General features: G+C 43.3%; 1 long non-coding RNA gene across 1 annotated transcript; it reads right to left on the reverse strand.

Moving 5' to 3' along the window:
• Positions 1-374: 374 nt before the first annotated feature.
• LOC130542984 (uncharacterized) lies at positions 375-12,729 on the reverse strand. The gene is made up of 2 exons (XR_008957941.1): positions 12,028-12,729; positions 375-10,725 (listed from the first exon to the last, which is right to left on the reverse strand). It is a non-coding gene; the product is annotated as an uncharacterized LOC130542984 (long non-coding RNA).
• Between the last annotated feature and the right edge of the window lie 4,630 nt (positions 12,730-17,359).

The following is a 17,359-nucleotide window of genomic DNA, read 5'->3' on the forward strand; positions in this document are numbered from 1 at the left end:
AATTAGTGAAAGCGATGTCTTAGGAAAATCACTACTCATTAAAAAAATATATAATGAGCACCTACTATGTGCTAAGTACCCTGCTAGGTGCTGGAGATACTTTGGTGAATTGCCCTGAACTAAAACAGGAAGAGGAAGACAAACTTGACCTGTTTCACAGTTTTACCTAAGAGTGAACCTACTCCTATTTTCACATCAACTTTTACCCACTATCTTAAAAACATCTTTTTTTTTTTTTTTGGACAAAGAAGTCATAGAAATGATAAGTAACAATCCAGTTTCTGTTTCTCTTGAATGCAAGATAATTGATGATCATGATTTTGTTAAAGCCAAACAGAATGAAACAGACTTTGTATTACAATGGTACACAATTAGCCCTCAGAGTATTATTTATTTGTAAAAGGCACAAAGTAATGTCATTTCTAACTATTCTTTTCTCTGTATATCTATATAACCAAGCTACCTCAGTATTAACTTTGTTCAAAAGTATCTTAGAACATAGATATTAAGTATACATAATTAGATAAAACTTAGTTCAAAAGATTTCAAATGAACACAAGAAATGTGTAACCATGTACATTCAAAAGAAGAAAGAAAAAAGAAAAAATGAATAGATATGTAGAAGGAAGCCTTACTTATATATGTATCACACTTTGGAAAACTTTGTAAGTGGGAAGTTCTCCAGCTAATGTGACTCTAAAATTAGATTCTAAAAATCAAGATTTTAAAAGATGCAGTTAATGTACAGTTGGCCCTTGAACAACACAGGGGTTAGGGGTGCTGACCCCTGCTCAAAGAACCTTTGACTTCTCCAAAACTCAACTATTAATAGCCTACTGTTGACTGAAAGCCTTACCGATAACATAAACAATTAATTAACACGTATTTTGTATACTGTATTCTTCAAGCAAGCTAGAGAAAAGAAAATATTAGTGAGAAAATCATAAGGAAAAAACATTTATACTAATGTATTGTACTTATTGAAAAAAATCCATGTATAAGTGGACCTATGCAGTTCAAACCCATGTTGTTCAAGGGGCAAATGTAAATGTGCATTTCTTATTAATTATTCACCAAAATGCCTTACAATAATAATTTCACAACTACATGGATATATAAATCAGAACATGTCACACCTCCACTCAAAACCCTGCAATGGGGGCACCTGGGTGGCTCAGTGGGTTAAGTGTCTGCCTTTGGCTCAGGTCATGATCCCAGTTTCCGGGATCAAGACCCACATTGGGCTCCCTGCTCAGTGGGGAGTCTGCTTCTCCCTCTGCCCCTCACTCTCCTTGTGCGCTCTCTCTCTCTCTCACAAATAAATAAATAAATAAATAATCTTACAACAAAAACAAAAACCCTGTAATGGTTCTCCCATTTAACCCAGGTAAATACCAAATTCCTTATAAGGGCCTACAGAGCTCCACACCACCCAGAACCCCGCAACCTCATCTCTTCCTACTCTCCCACCCCTGCAGACCTACTGTTTACCAAACATCCGAGAGACCTTCCTGTCTTCAGGCCTCTGCACTGGCTGTTCCTTCAATCTGAAATGTCTTTTCTCCAGATAGCCACATGTATAACTCTCTAACCTCCTATATCTTTGCTCAGATGTCACCTTCTCCATAATGTCTATCTCAACATTGTCCTTAACCTTGATAAGAGGAGATTCTGCCCTGGGCCCCACACTTGAGTGTCCCTCATATCACAAATGCCATAGGTTATGGATGGAATTTTTCCTGACCCCTCTTCCCCAAATGCATATGTTAAAATCAAAAGCCACAATGGGACTCTGTTTGGAAATAGAGCCTTTAAAGAGGTAATGTTAAATAAGGTCGCAAAGGGTGGGGGCCCTCATCCAATAGGACTGGTGTCCTTATCAGAAGGCAAGAGACACCAGAGCTTTCCACACATGTGCAGAGGAAAGGCCACATGAGGACACAGCAAGAAGGCAGCTATCTGCAAACCTCACCAGATATCAGGAAGAGAGATCTCACCAGATATCAGCCCTGCTGCCACTTTGATCCTGGACGTCCAGCCTCCAGACTATGAGAGAATATATCTCTGTTGTTTTAAGTCACCCAGTCTGTAGTATTTTGTTAAGGCAAAGCTGGAAGACTAATACACTCCCCAAAATAATTTTAATAAGGACGTACTACATAACTTACACATCTATTATGTTCATCTTTATTATCTCCCGCATATAGAGTTCATGAAGGCGGCAACCTTTGTTCTGTTTATGATGTATCCCAAGTGCCAGAACAGTAGCTGGCACATAGCAAGCATTCATCATAATTTTAGATGAAGTTTGAAACTTCAATGCCCACTGCCCTGCACTGGAGTAAAACTAGTTATTCGAAGAAGTGGTAGAGAGGATGCAGGGCTTCCATTTTTGTAATAGGAACATGGTCGAAATTATACAGATTTCCACATTTGACTACAGATGGGGCAATTGCTATATTAAAAAATTACAGTGGTGCCTAGGTGGCTCAGTCCGTTGAGCATCCAACTCTTGGTTTTGGCTCAGGTCGCGATCTCCGGGTTGTCGGATGGAGCCCCACGTGGGGAATCAGCACTCAGCGGGGAGTCTGCTTCTCTCCCCCTCCTATTATGCACTTGCTCTCTCTCTCAAAGAAAGAAAGAAAGAAAGAAAATATTTTTTTGAATGATATATATACAAATTTAGTTTTGGAGTGCTTTATGTTATTAGGATGTATATGACTCTTTTAAAAATGTGCTTTTTATTAGGCACCTTAAAACCTATGGAAGAAGTCAGTTCTTAATGTCTCCATTAAGCTGTTTAACAACATTTGCTCCTTCTTTTTGCAAAACTTATCAGGTTAGGTTTTAAAAAGATTTTTAATGTAATTTTCTCTACTAAATCACTGATAACTTTTTAAATTCCCCAAAGTATGTATATTTTACTTTAAAAACTCTTCTGTTGTTACAAGATTTGTAAACATCAAAAACACTTTATGAGGTGCTTTTTACAGCCAGTTAAAAGTGTTAAAACAACCCAAATCTCTCTTCTTTGTTGTGGAACCTTCAGGCTGAGTGTGTCTTAGTGCCCTACTTTCGTGTGTAGGAAAGACTGCACTTGTGGGCAGCAGTGTCATTAATTCTCAAAGAAGTTTTTTTTTTCTTTTTAAATTCTGAATTGTCTTTCTTCTTAGAATGGAAAATACTTGCTGTCGTAATAAATGCAAATGTTAAGATGGGTATACAATATAGAAAATGAAACTCTTCTGTGATCTCATCCCAGAAATAGTCACTAGTAAGTGAGGTATATGTCCACGGAGACACACACGCACACACACACATGCACACACACACACACACACACACACAGCTATAATGTTGTCACCATCATTGAAAAAGGAGGAATTTGACTCAATTATTGAGTGTAATTCTTACCCAAGTGACTTACTTGCCATTTCTTATTTTAACAGTTGATATTTGCCTGTCTTAATTCCCAATATGTTCCTGTGCTCAACGAGTTTATGATGAACTTTGAGTTGTAACCTGCATGAGCTGTTCATTTTGCGAGAGCAAACTAAGGCCATCCTACACAATAGACAGGCTAACAAGTGGGAAGAAATTAAGAAATGTTATAAGAAATGCATGACTGGTATCCGTTGCCAAGAGCCCGGGGGATCATAGCAGATTTAAAAAATCTTAAGAACCCTTTAAAGCTCACGGTATCTCATTTAGAAGAGCACGAAAACATATCTGCAAGTTCACAGAGCAGAATATCACTTGACAGTTCAAAGCAATGATTGGAAAGGGCTGGTCAGATTCAAGGTAGGAACAGGTGAAGGTATATATGTGTTTCACTGCCCACTCAAAAAAACCTGCTACATGAAAAGATTCTTAATATGTACACTTTCTCTGTAATTTCAAATACACCACAATTTTGGACTGCTTCAAAAAAAATGTCTCTAACTCTACGCAATACCAGACATAGAATCCACCAGTAATGTTGTTGGATGGATCCATTATTTCAGGCCTTGATTCAACTACAGGGTATTTTCCATGTACTTGCAGTGTCCGAGGCTTTGGGATACAAAGGTAGAGGAAAGACCTGGGACTGCTGGGGACCCCAGACAGGAAGACACGCAGTGACAGTGGAGGGTGATGAGGGTGAGGATTGCGTCATGCACAGGGATTCCTAGGGCACGGTGGCGGGACATCCAAACCCACGTCTGGGATCAGAAAAGCCTTCTTGGACAAGCTGACTCTAGACTTGAGACTTAAAGACTCAGCAGGCTTCAGGCAGGCCGTTTTTTTGGATATGCACCTTTAGTGCCCCAGTCTAGATGAACCATATCTTAAAAATGATAGGAGTATCGTCAGTCTTTCACAAAGTTAAGTTTATTCAATTCAGAAATTCCCCTTCTGAAACTATGGCCGTCCTATTTCTTCAGAATTTAAATAACCTTCCTTCAGGATATGACAACAGCCATGTGTATGTTCAATGTCCTATCTTGACAAAGTGATTGGCAATAAAAAGTTGGCAAGCTGATTGGTCCCTGGAAGGGTTTGTTGCTCTGTTCTTTTTGTCGATGTGGTGGCTGTTATTATTGCTGTTGTTGTTGTAGCTGTTTATAAAATCCACGTGTCCAGAAGCCACTGACAGCAAGGCCAGGACAGGCCTGGCAGGGTGTTCCAGGGCCATGCTCTTCCTCGGACCGGCAGCATCACCTGGGAACTTGTGAGAAATCCAGAATCTCAGTCCACAACCCCAGACTTCCTGAGTCATACTTGGCATTTCAACAAGATCCTCAGATGATTTATATGCACATTAAAGTTTAAAAAGCACCGCTCCAGGAGAGGGAACAGCATGTGTACAAACTGATGAGGGAGAGCACGGTGGCGGGAAGACCCTTTCCAAAGTTGAAAGAGTAAAAGCCACATTTCAAGGAGGGTGAGGGTGATGTTGGCAGGGCAGGCCGGAGGGTGGGCAATGATTAATATTTTCCCTCTGCACCAACTGTACCCAGATAGATAACTGCTCCATATTTCATCCTGGGCATCTTATTTTTTATTTTTACTTTTCTTAGAGGGGGAAGGAGAGAGAGAGTCAGAGAATCTTAAAAAGGCTCCACGCCCAGCTCAGGGGCTCAATCTCATGACCCCAAGATCATGACCTGAGCCGAAATCAAGAGTGGGATGCTTAACTGACTGAGCCGGCTACACAGGTGTCCCCATCCTGGTCATTTTAATCTTTTTTTTTTAAAGATTTTATTTATTTATTTGACAGAGAGAGAGACAGCCAGCGAGAGAGGGAACACAAGCAGGGGGAGTGGGAGAGGAAGAAGCAGGCTCCCAGCGGAGGAGCCTGATGCGGGGCTCGATCCCAGGACTCCGGGATCACGCCCTGAGCCGAAGGCAGATGCTTAACCGCTGTGCCACCCAGGCGCCCCTGGTCATTTTAATCTAAGCCACGTTCCATATTGCTTCCGTTGCTCAATCACTTGTTGCAGAACCTCAAAACATAGGTTAAACTCTTGGAGGGCAAATAAATATCTTGGGCCTATTGGGTGGCAGTTAGTGGGATGCATCATAACTGTAATAATAGGTCATGCTCACTCTCCAGAGTGGCTGGTGAAGAGTCTGTTTTAATGAGGACCAGACACCAGAGGATAAAAATTTACCTAAGCCAGGGCGCTGCTATATCATGTGGACAGAAGGAGCCCTGTCCCGCCTAACAGGTTTGCTATCTCAGGTAGACTTCGTCCTATGCTGCCATAAGGCTACGCTGAAGGTACAAGAGGCACTTAGTAATTACAAGTTAAGATTTAAATTCAAGTACGCATTTCCTCTCTTTTATCTGCCAAAAGAGAAAGTACATCCCAAGTAAGTGTGACAGACAAGCCGGAACACAATCTCAGATAGTCTTCCTTAATTTCCCTGCCTCCTAATAGCTATCCTCATTCTTATTGTTAGTCTTCTCAAATACACTTTGACTTTATTGTGTGGTGAGGACTCTATTTTATCTTTTTGTGTTCGTTTTAAGCAGATAGAGGCTGCTCAATAAATTTTTCGAGTAAATGAGGCAGATAATGATACAGAGGAATACAAGTAGCTGGAAGAATTTTCCATGACCGATGGTCAGTCATGGTCAATGGTTGTTAGAGGATGTGTGTGTGTCTTTTATACTTTAGGAGATTTTATTTAAATCCTGATTTTCGTGCCTGGAATATCAGAATATTTTCTATCTGGGTGCATTCTGACGTGGCATCCTATTTGTTGGTAAAGCACTGTTTTATGCAAAGAGAAATCAAACTTATAAAAATTACATAATCATTTTCCCCAATTCACCATGTAAACTAATCTGAGAGGTTCAGAACCGTCATATATTTGGGATCAGACCTGCGTATTAATGCGGTGTGGACTCCCCTTGAGCCTAAGCTATGTTTACCTATGGAATTCAGATAGTGGGAGTCGTAGGGGTCCCAGTGGGACCCCCCAGGAATAGATCTGCGTGAGTGAGGGAAGAGTCTTCTGGGGAAGTGGGCACACAGGCTTCTCTAATAACAAAACTTAGGTTGCAGAGGGAAGGGATGATTGTATGTACGGCACAGTGTCTGGTATCCAAATTTGTTCTCACCAGCATCCTGGATCTAGCTCTAAGCCCTGAGATTTGAAGATATTTGAAAGGCATCTGAGACTTAAAATGGCAAAGCCTGTTTGTGTAGAGTCCCTGGTTCCAGGGAGCACTACATTAGAATCCATGCAACCAAGTAGTCATATCAGACAGCGGAGAGTGGCCCCATGGCAGGTGGGGGGGGGGGCTGCAGTGTGTTAGCCACAGCAGCGGGAGGCCACTTCATCAGATGTTTGCCTGGAGTCTTAGATTGTAGCACAAACCCTTCTCTCTGACCAGCTTGTGCTGGCATCAGGGCAATAAGGAAACATAGGGCTCCACAAGAACCTAGAAGTCATTTTAGAAACCCTTGACATGGGGCCAACTTTTCTGTTTTTAATGCAGCTGTCCCGTGAGCAAAGTCCTGAGAAAGCTGCATCACTTAGCAGAATAGATGCAGCCCGGACGTGCCATCTTATTGAAAATCAAATACAGAATCTGTTTGGAAGTATACCATCTGACACAGAGAAGTGGTCTGAAACACACAGTGATATTGGGGAAAAACTGCAGACATTATGCTGGAAAATCAATCACTGAAATAGGAAACGAAGACTCCGTGTTTCTAGATTCTAGGACTCTAACTGAGAAACTAGTTTATCAGATACAGCATATTAAAGCATCATTGTGAACTGCAAAGGACCTTAAATAAGTATCTAAAAATATCTGGGCCCAATTAATAATGTACTCTTTTGGATTTTTATCCATAAATTAAAAAATATATATACCATCTTGTCCCTTCCCACATGTTAGTGTAGAATAGTTGAATCAGCAAAACCCCAAGGCAACATCCCAGGAGCAGGGAAGCTCAGCCTTCAGCGAAATAAGAACTCCCGGCTGGTAGATGCTCTCGCCAAAAAGTATTGCCTCCCTAGGGCAAGGGGGAAGTGACTCTGTGGCATGCGACTCTACCCCTCTGGGTGGACTTCGTGGCCAGTGTGCGAGCAGCCACTTGACTCCGATTCTCCCAAATTCTGCAATTTCTGAAAGATACTCCCCTTTCCATCTTCCCCTCCTTCCCCCCAACATCAGACACACTCTCCTAAAGAATCAGACACCAGCAACCAGAAATAAAAAGAATGATTATAGCCCCGCTTCTGTGATCACTGTTCATACAGCACAAGTGTCTTCTCCAGACGTTAAAAGCATCCACCAAGAATGTGAGGTCACCAAATCAGAATAATAGATGACCAGGAAATGTCATGTAAAGCACCATCTTAGGGTCACCCACCCCTCAGGATAACCTCCCCTGATTTGTTTCCTACTCAGCCTGTAGTGTCATTTCTGGAACTCCGCTGCTGACCGGTAATTAGGTCGACTACACAGCACGAGTTTCCGGCTGGGATATAGACAACATGTATTTACTGACAGGTGTACCTCCGCTCGTGATTGGAAACCTGGCTTCGAACCCTGCACTTGTGATCCGCTACGCCCAACTTGGGCAATCTAGTTCTTCATACGTTGAAGCAGCTACCAGGGGAACAGCTAGCCCTCCCACCATAGCTGATTCTTAACGAAGAGAAATGGAATTCAGACATTCACCGGTGGGGAGGATGCACTGGTGGGTACGTGGGGGTTTCCTGAAATCTGGCAGATTCAAGTCAGATACATAAGAGATGTCTTCAAAAATAAGCTGAATCCATGGCCATTGGGGACTGGGTTAGCCAAGGAAGTGAGAAACAGTTGAGCACCAACAATATTCACCTCAAGTGCCCCTGAAAGGGACCCTCTGTGGCTGCCTAACCAGATGCTTGAGAATTAGCGTGACAGACACCATTCAAAGGGAAAGAGAACAGGGAAAGAACGTTTGCCTCCAAATGTCTTAACACCATGCATTGCCTGCATCTTTTCCCCTCTAATTCGAAATGTGGACCTTATTTCACACTAAATTCCTTTCTATTTTCCAGGCCTTTTCTGAACTCTCTAGCATAGAGAAATACAGATGCATAAACTGAAAACTGAAAAGGCATCTTTGCTGTCAGAAGAAGGGCTGTCTCATCCCCCCCCTTTGATATAACTGCTGTTCAATGTGCAGCAGTGGGCCTTCTGCCTTGCACACACAAGTGATTGATTCTATCACCCGAATCCCAGAATTGTTCCAAATAGGTATCTTTTTCCTGACCACTTCTTCAATTGCAGGGAGTGAAGAGGGAGGAAGGGAGGAAGGGAGAATTCATCCCACTCAATGTTAACTTATCAGCCTACGTGGAAAAAAAAAATTCAGGAGTCTTGCCTTATACTCCCTTGTCTTCTGGAGCAGTCCAGAAAACATGCAAGAGAGGAATGTCGTTTATAAGACCTGAAAGTAACTCTGTTGGTCAGTTCTTTGAAGGCAAGGAAGCTCTGTGGATTTATGATGCAGTAAAATTGTCGTAATTTGGCACCAACATCGTTAACGGTGACTATAAAGACATCTTCGGCACAGTGGTACTGTAGGCCAGAAATAACCATGTGGAGTAGGCTAGAATATTCTACCTGCAGATTTTCATAAAAACTCATGCCAATACTGCCCAGATGGAATGCACACATAAAGCATAGGACTTACCATCTATTTTTACCAAGAGTATTTTTAAGGAATTTTTTATCATCTTGGCTCAGGGCTTTCTTTCTCTGTGCCTCTTCCTTATTTACAAAAACCACTCTCCTCAACTGTCATATTTTAAAATCCTGCCAGCTACTTTCTTTTCAGATATTCCTCTAATGCCCCTGGAATTCTGCTTTTTACTCAAAGATATTTTTAATCTGAATAGGAATGATCAAGCACTGCTCTGGTCCACCCTTTAAAGAACCCCATTTAGCTTCCTTTGAGAGATGGTTATGAATCCTATTGGCCTGCTAAAAACGCCCCAATGTTCCCTGGGGTGCCAGTCACGATGATAATTTGGATGATCTCCGTTTGTGTGTTTGTTTATTTTGAGCATTCGGATTGCTCTTTTCTCATGACTGTACAGGAACATTTGTTATTTTACTGATGGTAGAATCAGAGCCTAGAGAACCAGTCACTCACTGAAGGGGAGGGGTAGGGCTGGAATTCGGGATTCTTGGCTCTACACACCCAAGCAGGTCCTAACCAAGTAGTAACTGCAAAACTTACTAACTAGATTTCTTGAAAGGATTTTCTTAGAAGCATCTTGCCAGAGTCTAATTTTAGAGTTCAAGTGTTATTAGCACTTACACATTTCAAGGGGTTTGCAACTTCCCTATGTGGGAAACATACTTCACTGCAGGGCAGGGTCAAATATTCTTTGCAGTGTCTTTGCTGTGCTTTAAATTTCTAGCATTCCTCCAAGGGAATTTATATATGGCTACATTCCCATATTGAAAGTGAACAGTTACCATGCACAATTACCTTTGAGGGAAAAAGATAGGAGTTAGGATGATCATACGACCCAGCAATTCTACTTCTAGGTATAGACCCCAAGAACTGAAAGCAGGGACTTGAGTAGGTGTCTGTAACACTGATGTTCATAGCAGCAGTATTCACAATAATTAATAGGTGGAGCCACCCAAGCATCCGTAAATGAATGAATGGGTAAACAAAACGTAGTAGGTCCATACAATGGCATATCTTTCAGTCTTAAAAAGGAAGTTCTGCCACAGGAACCTCGAGGACATCATGCTAAGTGAAACAAGCCAGTCACAAAGGGAACTATATTGTATGATTCCACTTATAGGAGGCACCTAGTTTACTCAAATTCCTGGAGACAGAAAGCAGAATTCTGCTTGCCAGGAGCTAGGGGGGATGGAGAGTTCATGTTAAATGAGGGCAGTTTTAGTTGCGGATGACAAAAAAGTTCAGAGATGGATCATGGTAATGGTTGCCCAACAATGTGAATGTACTTAATGCCACAGAACTGTATCCTTAAAATGGTAAAAATGGTAAAGATTTGTGTTATATATAATTTCTCTCTCTCTCTCTCTCACACACACACACACACACACACACACACACACACGGAGACAGAACGATTAACCTTGATCTGGAAGGAGAGGGATGGAGAAGTCTTCTCAGAGGACATGGCTTTGTCTTGAAAGATGAGGAGAGGTGTGGCGGGTAGGACAGAAGAAAAAGGCATTCTGGGCTGAGGGAATAACGTCAGGAAGTAGTAAGGCAATTGCAAGGTCATATTCCAGGAACAGCAAACAGTGCAGGCACCTGGGTACTGGCAGGTAAGTTACAGCAGCCGAAGCCACAATGGCGGGGTGCGGGGGTGGATCCTGAATGCTCCTGCGTGCCCTGCAAGATGTCTGGGCTTTATTTTGCGGCCAATGGGAAGCCACTGGAATCCTTGAAGCTTGGAGACATGACCAAGCTTGCATTTTAGAAGTTTCGCAGTTGTGTGAGGAATGGATTGGAGGGGAAAGAGATTAGAAGCAGGGACTCCAGCGGTTAGACTATTGCACTAGCTCAAGGGAAAGATCATGAGAGTCCAGCTGAGAGGATGTGCGAGGAGAGGGGCAGTCAAAGGGCATGTGGGAAACACTGAGAGATGGGGAGAAAGGAGGCTTGTGGAGGATAGCTCCCAGGCTTTAGGCTTGGCTTCATCCATACCCCCAGCCAGGCCGACCCACCCACAGCCTCTCCAGGTCCCCTGGCTCAGAACAATTGCTCAAGACCCACACAACCATGATCCTAAGTCGAGCTTGTTCTTGCCTCGCAATCTCTAAAATCCGGTCTTCCACACTATCCTCAGCCACCTCCCTATTGGATGGGCATTCTGGCTCCTCTTAGCATTCCTTCGAATCTCATCCCGTCTTCCCCTTCCCCCACAACGCCAGCTGTGGGATTTCTTACTTGTCCCTTCATAATTCCCCACTCCAGTTCTTAGCTCTGTGCTCACTCTCCCTTCCTCGCAGACCAGTCTCTGGCCTTCATGATAGGGGGACAGGGAGGGACTTGAAATTTCCTTGGCAGAGATTAGGAATATAATAGAGGCTGAAGGTTAGACAGGGCTAGCAGTAAGGGGTGAGAGAGAGAGAATGAGTGCACTCGGGGTCTGCTGGGTTTCAGGCACCCGGGAGTGCATCTGCACCCATTTATTAAACTAGTCCTTGTAACGTGCCCCAGACATGATGTGCCCCAGACACACCATGTCAGTTTCCTGGCATCCAAGATTCAGAGCTGCAGTCCATCTAGTGAGGGTCTTCGGCTCAGCCCACTCCAGAGGAGTATCTCCATTCTCCTCTTTCTGCACACTATCCGGCCACTCTCTGAGCAAGCTGCCCGTCAGAACCACCTCCTGAGAGCACGGGCGCTGCCGGGAACCCGTCTGCTAATCACCCTCCTCAGTGGTTCTAAAGTTCTCAGCCTATCCCCAGCCTGCTCCCAAAGCAGTGCACACTCTTAGCTGGCACCGGGAAGTCTCAGAAACGCGTTAACCTACCTGCATGGTGATTCCCTTCTTCGGGTGAGCAAGGACCTCTTCCCTTTGGTAGCCCCACTGCAGGCTAATTAGCAACAGTCCACTCGGTCAGTGTCAGGGAAACGGGTCTCCTCCATGCTGCGAAGCAAGCTTCGTCGCTTGTTTGCAGTTAACTTCTGGCTTCCGTTCAGCTGACTTAGGGAAGGATCATTCTCCTGGCATCATAAGAACATGCACAGTTGAGTCAAACAGCCTGGGAGATGGCAGAGGCAAACCCTGCGGCACTGTCTGATGTCACCAGAGGAAGATACGGGAGCAGATGGTGAAGGCAATAGCTCCATGTACCACAAGAACCTCAGAACCCAGCCCCCCCCCCCAGAAGAACGGATAAGCTGCCGAAAGAGGCAATGCACCAAACACTCTGGCACTATAGCTACTCCCATCCAAGCCAAATCGTCCTTGGAAATGGCTTCTTGTCTGCCTGAGGCTGCTTTTGTATTTGGTGATGGAGCTGGGCGATCTCTGTGTTGCCAGGAAGGCGAGTGGCCCTCTCTGCCCCTGGCTCTTTGGCAGGTGGCCACACTCGGATCACATGGGGAATCTGGCAAATCAAGTCCAATTCCCTTGCAGTGGAGCTGCAGCAAGATTTCCAGTTAGTGATTTCGTGGTGGCTCCTATGAGTCAGAGCGCCCTGATTCTCCTGGCAGAGGGGGAGGGCCTAAGTTTGTCCCCAAGAGGGTCATCATTACTCTTGGTTTGAGAATTCTACAGTCTTTGGAGGCCAGAGAATGAAGCTCACCACAAGAACGAGAATCCTGAGCCTAGCCACTGCCGCCAGCCACCTGGTGGCAAACTTTCACCCAGCTGGTAGTGCGGATTTTCGCCCTTCCTTTGTGCTGACATCTGTCTCTCTCCTTTTTAAAGCTGCTGTTATTTCTTGTTTAAAATTTTGATGAAAAATAAATCAGAAAATGAAATAACATTTTGATTAAAAACTGCTGTCGTCTTTTAAATCCCATGCCTATTAGGGATTTCTGAATTTATACTTCTATTACCAAACCCATGTGTGGGTACATATAAAAATAATTAATAGCTCCCCTTTATCGAGCATTTAAGCCAGGGCCTGGGCTAGCATTTTACAAGTATTGTTGTATTTAATCTTCACAACAATTCTGCCAGGGAGGTATTTTGTTCCCATTTTACAGATAAGGAACCTGAAGCTTGCTCAATGTCATACCACTTTCAAATGGTGGTACCAGCACTTGAACCCAGCCCTGTTTCGCTTCCAATAGCGTGCTCTTAACTACAGACTAGACTGCTGTGTGTGTGTGTGTGTGTGTGTGTGTGTGTGTGTGGTACATATATGTATCCATAGACATCATAGCAGATGTGCAGTAAATACTTGATGAGCCAATATTACGTACTTTATGTATTTGCTCAGAACTCTTAGGGTTGTTGCTGTACCTGGACATTGATGCTTATCATAGTATTTTCCGGACACAGATGAGAGCTAAAGAAATTCATATTATAACATCATGCCAGAGCCTAGAACAATGGCTGTTAAAGTGGATGCTTGTAACAGGTATTACCACGTTACTTACGGTTCTCAATTTCCACGCCTGGCTGCGCGCTGAAACACCCGGCAGGGTCTTTATAATTAGTTCCTAAACAAATAACTGTCAATGTATTCTGAGATGTTCTGTGCGGTGTGCGTGTTAGGTCCTTGATAATGAATGGTGACCACGACTCCGCCCCGTGATGTCTATTACCGTCGGGTCACGTGACTTCTCCAGCCACACTCAGTGACAGGAGTGTAGATGACTGTATTTGCCATCCTTGTATCAGGTCTAGTATGACTCAGAGACACACACCCAACAGAGATGTAGGGGTCAAAGGGACCAAAAGAAAGTTCTTTATCTTTCCAAAAGGAAAACTGTCTGAAAGCTATAGAAAGAAACTCTTTAGGAAAATTCTTCTTTACCTTGAAAAGTTTATCAGCTTGTTTCACATGTGGCACACAAAAAAGGCCCGAAGTATTCTGATACATTAAAGACATTCCCAGGATCCCTGAGTGGCTCAGACAGTTAAGCATTTGCCTTTGGCTCAGGTCCCTGGGATGGAGGGTCCTGGGATGGAGTCTCTCATTGGGCTCCCTGCTTAGCGGGAAGCCAGCTTCTCCCTCTCCCTCTACCTCTCCCCCTGTTCATTCTCTCTTTTTTTCAAAATAAGTAAATAAAATCTTAAAAAAAAAAAAATAAAGGCATCCCTCTCCAACTGCGACTTGCATTTTTTGTGATGTTCCCTGCCTCATTTAATCCTACCACAACTTGATGAACCGAATTAATCTCTTCTTCCTGAAAGCTTTCTGGAGGAAAATATATTCTGAAAATATATCTTGGCCCTGTTACGAACTTAGAGACCTTCTTTAATGAATAGGATGCAAATGATTCGTTTGGAAGACAGAGTAACTTTACGGGTTGCTACCATTTAGTTAAACATTCTTCTGCTGCACAGAGTGACATCAATGGCTTGAAAAAGTTGATGCAACGTCCAAAATGCCTGATTTACATTTTCAGTAGCAGTGATCCTCTCTTAGAGGTCCTGATTTTGTCAGATAAACAGGTCAGTTAAGTCAAAAACAGGAAGTTAGATTTACCCTAAGATGCTTCTAACTCGAAAAGTCTGTGCGGTTCTATTATTCTAGTACTAATACTACACTAAGTGGGACGCAGGGAGTATGAAAGAGTTAACTTTCAAAGGTGTGGCATTAATTTCATTTATTTAGAATTTGTATCCTGCCTACTGTTTTGTTTTGGTTTTTTTTAGAATTTATTTGAGAGAGTGACAGGGAGAGCACAAGTGGGAGAAGTGGCAGAAGGAGAGAGAAAGAGAGAGAGAGGGAATCCTCAAGCAGACTCCCCACTGAGCACAGAACCCATCAAGGGGCTCAACGCGGGGCTGGATCCCTGGACCCTGAGATCACGACCTGAGCCGAAGTCAGACACTTAACTGACTGAGCCACCCAGGTGTCCCTATCTTGTCATGGGATAGATCTGAAACATAAACATAATAAAATATAGGGCATTTTAAGATTAATACAATAGAGGCTCTGTAAATGGGTAATATAACCAGTTAATTGACACTAGCTGATTATTATAGTTGGACTCTGAGTTTGGCCCAGATTCCTGGTAACCAATACAAAAAGAGAAATAGGATGGATATAATAGGTCAGACCCCCCCCCAAAATATGTTTTCATCTTTTATCTGATAAAGATAAATGGTATTAAATTGGCATTAAATTAATTGGCATTAGATTCAAGGAGGAATAAGCCATTTATTCCTAAAAAGTTAATGTATTCTTTAAAAAATATCAACAGGAAAACACAAAACTCATTGAATAGTTACCTATTTATAGGTTATCTGCTATTATTATTAGAGACGAGACAGAATGGCATATTAAGACTACGTCTTAAGTTATCAGGAGGGGTGGAGTGTAGAGAAAGCCTCAAGTTATTATCCCTCACCAGCCTTCAACATATGTTCATGCCATTTGAAAGGGCTGAGAGACCATCTGGATGGAGAGACATAGGGATTACTGCCCTGCTGGGGTGGCGTGTCACACACAACTTTACAGAGAGGACTGAACCACTCAATTAAACTCCCTTCTGAGGAATCCTGCTTCTTGATTCTAGGAACTACCATCCCTCATCCCCACCATCCCACCCGCGAGAATCCTTTCTTGCTATAAAAATGGGGGACTCAGGGGCTCCTGGGTGGCTCAGCCAGCTGAACATTTGACTTTTGGTTTTGGACCAGGTCATGATCTTGGAGTGGTGGGATCGAGCCCCGAACTGGGCTCTGTGCTCAGCGTGGAGTCTGCTTGAGATTCTCTCTCCTTCTTCCCCTCCTCCTCTGCAGGTGCACACACACGTGCTCTCTCAAAAAAAAGGGGGGGAGGGGTACTTGGCAGTTTCTCAAAAACTTAAACCATACGATCCATCAATTCTATTTCTGGGTAGATACCCTGAAGAATTGAAAGGAGAGACTCAAACAGGTATTTATATACCCATTTTCATAGTAGCATTATTTACAATAATCAAAAGGTGGAAAAAGCCCAAGTGGATAAATAGAATGTGGTGTATCTACATGATGGAATATTCTTCAGCCTTCAAAAGATAGAAAAATTCTGATGAATCTTGAAGACATGGTGCTAAGTGAACTAAGCCAGGCACAAAGGGACAAATACTATATGATTCCACTTATATGAGGCACTAGAATAGACAAAGTCATACAGACAGAAAGTAGAATGGTGGTTTCTCGGAGCTAGGGTTGGGGAGAATGGGGGATTTATTGGTTAATGGGTACAGAGCTCCGTTTGGGAAGATGAGAAAGTGCTGGAGATGGATGGTTGTGACGGTTGCACAACATTGTGAACGTACTTAGTGCCCCTGAACTGTGCACTTAAAATGATTAAACTAAAAAAGAAAGAGAGGAAGCCTCAGTGTCCGAGGCTGGAAGCTGACAATAGCCCAAGTTGTGCTCCAGTTAGTAAGTGTCCTGGAATTTCCAGTTTAGCCGTCGGGAAGAGAAATTCTTCCAGGCTTCCACACCACACATGCTCTCGGGAAGAACTGCACAGAGAGCTCTTTCTTCGCATCTTGACCCACACATCCATGCCCCTCTGTCTCATGCTGGGGATCCGCTGTTATAGTATCGTCCCGTCACTGCCAAACCCTTGCTCTGAAAAGTGCAGCTTCCTCAAACCCCACACACGCTGTGCTCCCTCTGTGACCCCAAGTTCCCCATCAAAGTTGTCAGGGGCGTTGCGTAACCACTCAGCTTGCTTTCCCGTCCCCTTTGTTTCTTCCTTCCTTCAAGCTAAAAACACTTGAATCCTGCGTGTGCCGTGATGTGTTAGGTGGAGTCCATTGCTGAAGACACAACAGAAACAAATAATGATAATGCAGTGGGGCGCGTTTTATAACATGGGCAATAAATGTACAAAGAAGATTGCAGTTTTCTGTTAAAATGGGATCCAGAGAAGCCCAAGGGAGCTTTATTTTATATATATATATATATTTTTTTTTTTTTTTTTTAAAGAGAGAGCATGAGAAGCAGGTGGGGGGCGATGGTGAGGGGCAGAGAGAGAGAGAGAGAGAGAATCTTGAGCAGACTCCGTGCTCAGCCCAGAGCCTGACATGGGGCTCGATCTCATGACCCTGAGACCATGACCTGAGCTGAAATCAAGAGTCAGAGGCTCAAGTGATTGAGCCACTCATGTGTCTTGCAAAGGGGCTTAAAAAAATTATTGTAAAATATTATAGGTGTAAATAATAATAATAGCTATCATTTA

Source organism: Ursus arctos, unplaced genomic scaffold (genome assembly GCF_023065955.2).
Source record: "Ursus arctos isolate Adak ecotype North America unplaced genomic scaffold, UrsArc2.0 scaffold_7, whole genome shotgun sequence".
Lineage (NCBI taxonomy): Eukaryota > Metazoa > Chordata > Mammalia > Carnivora > Ursidae > Ursus > Ursus arctos.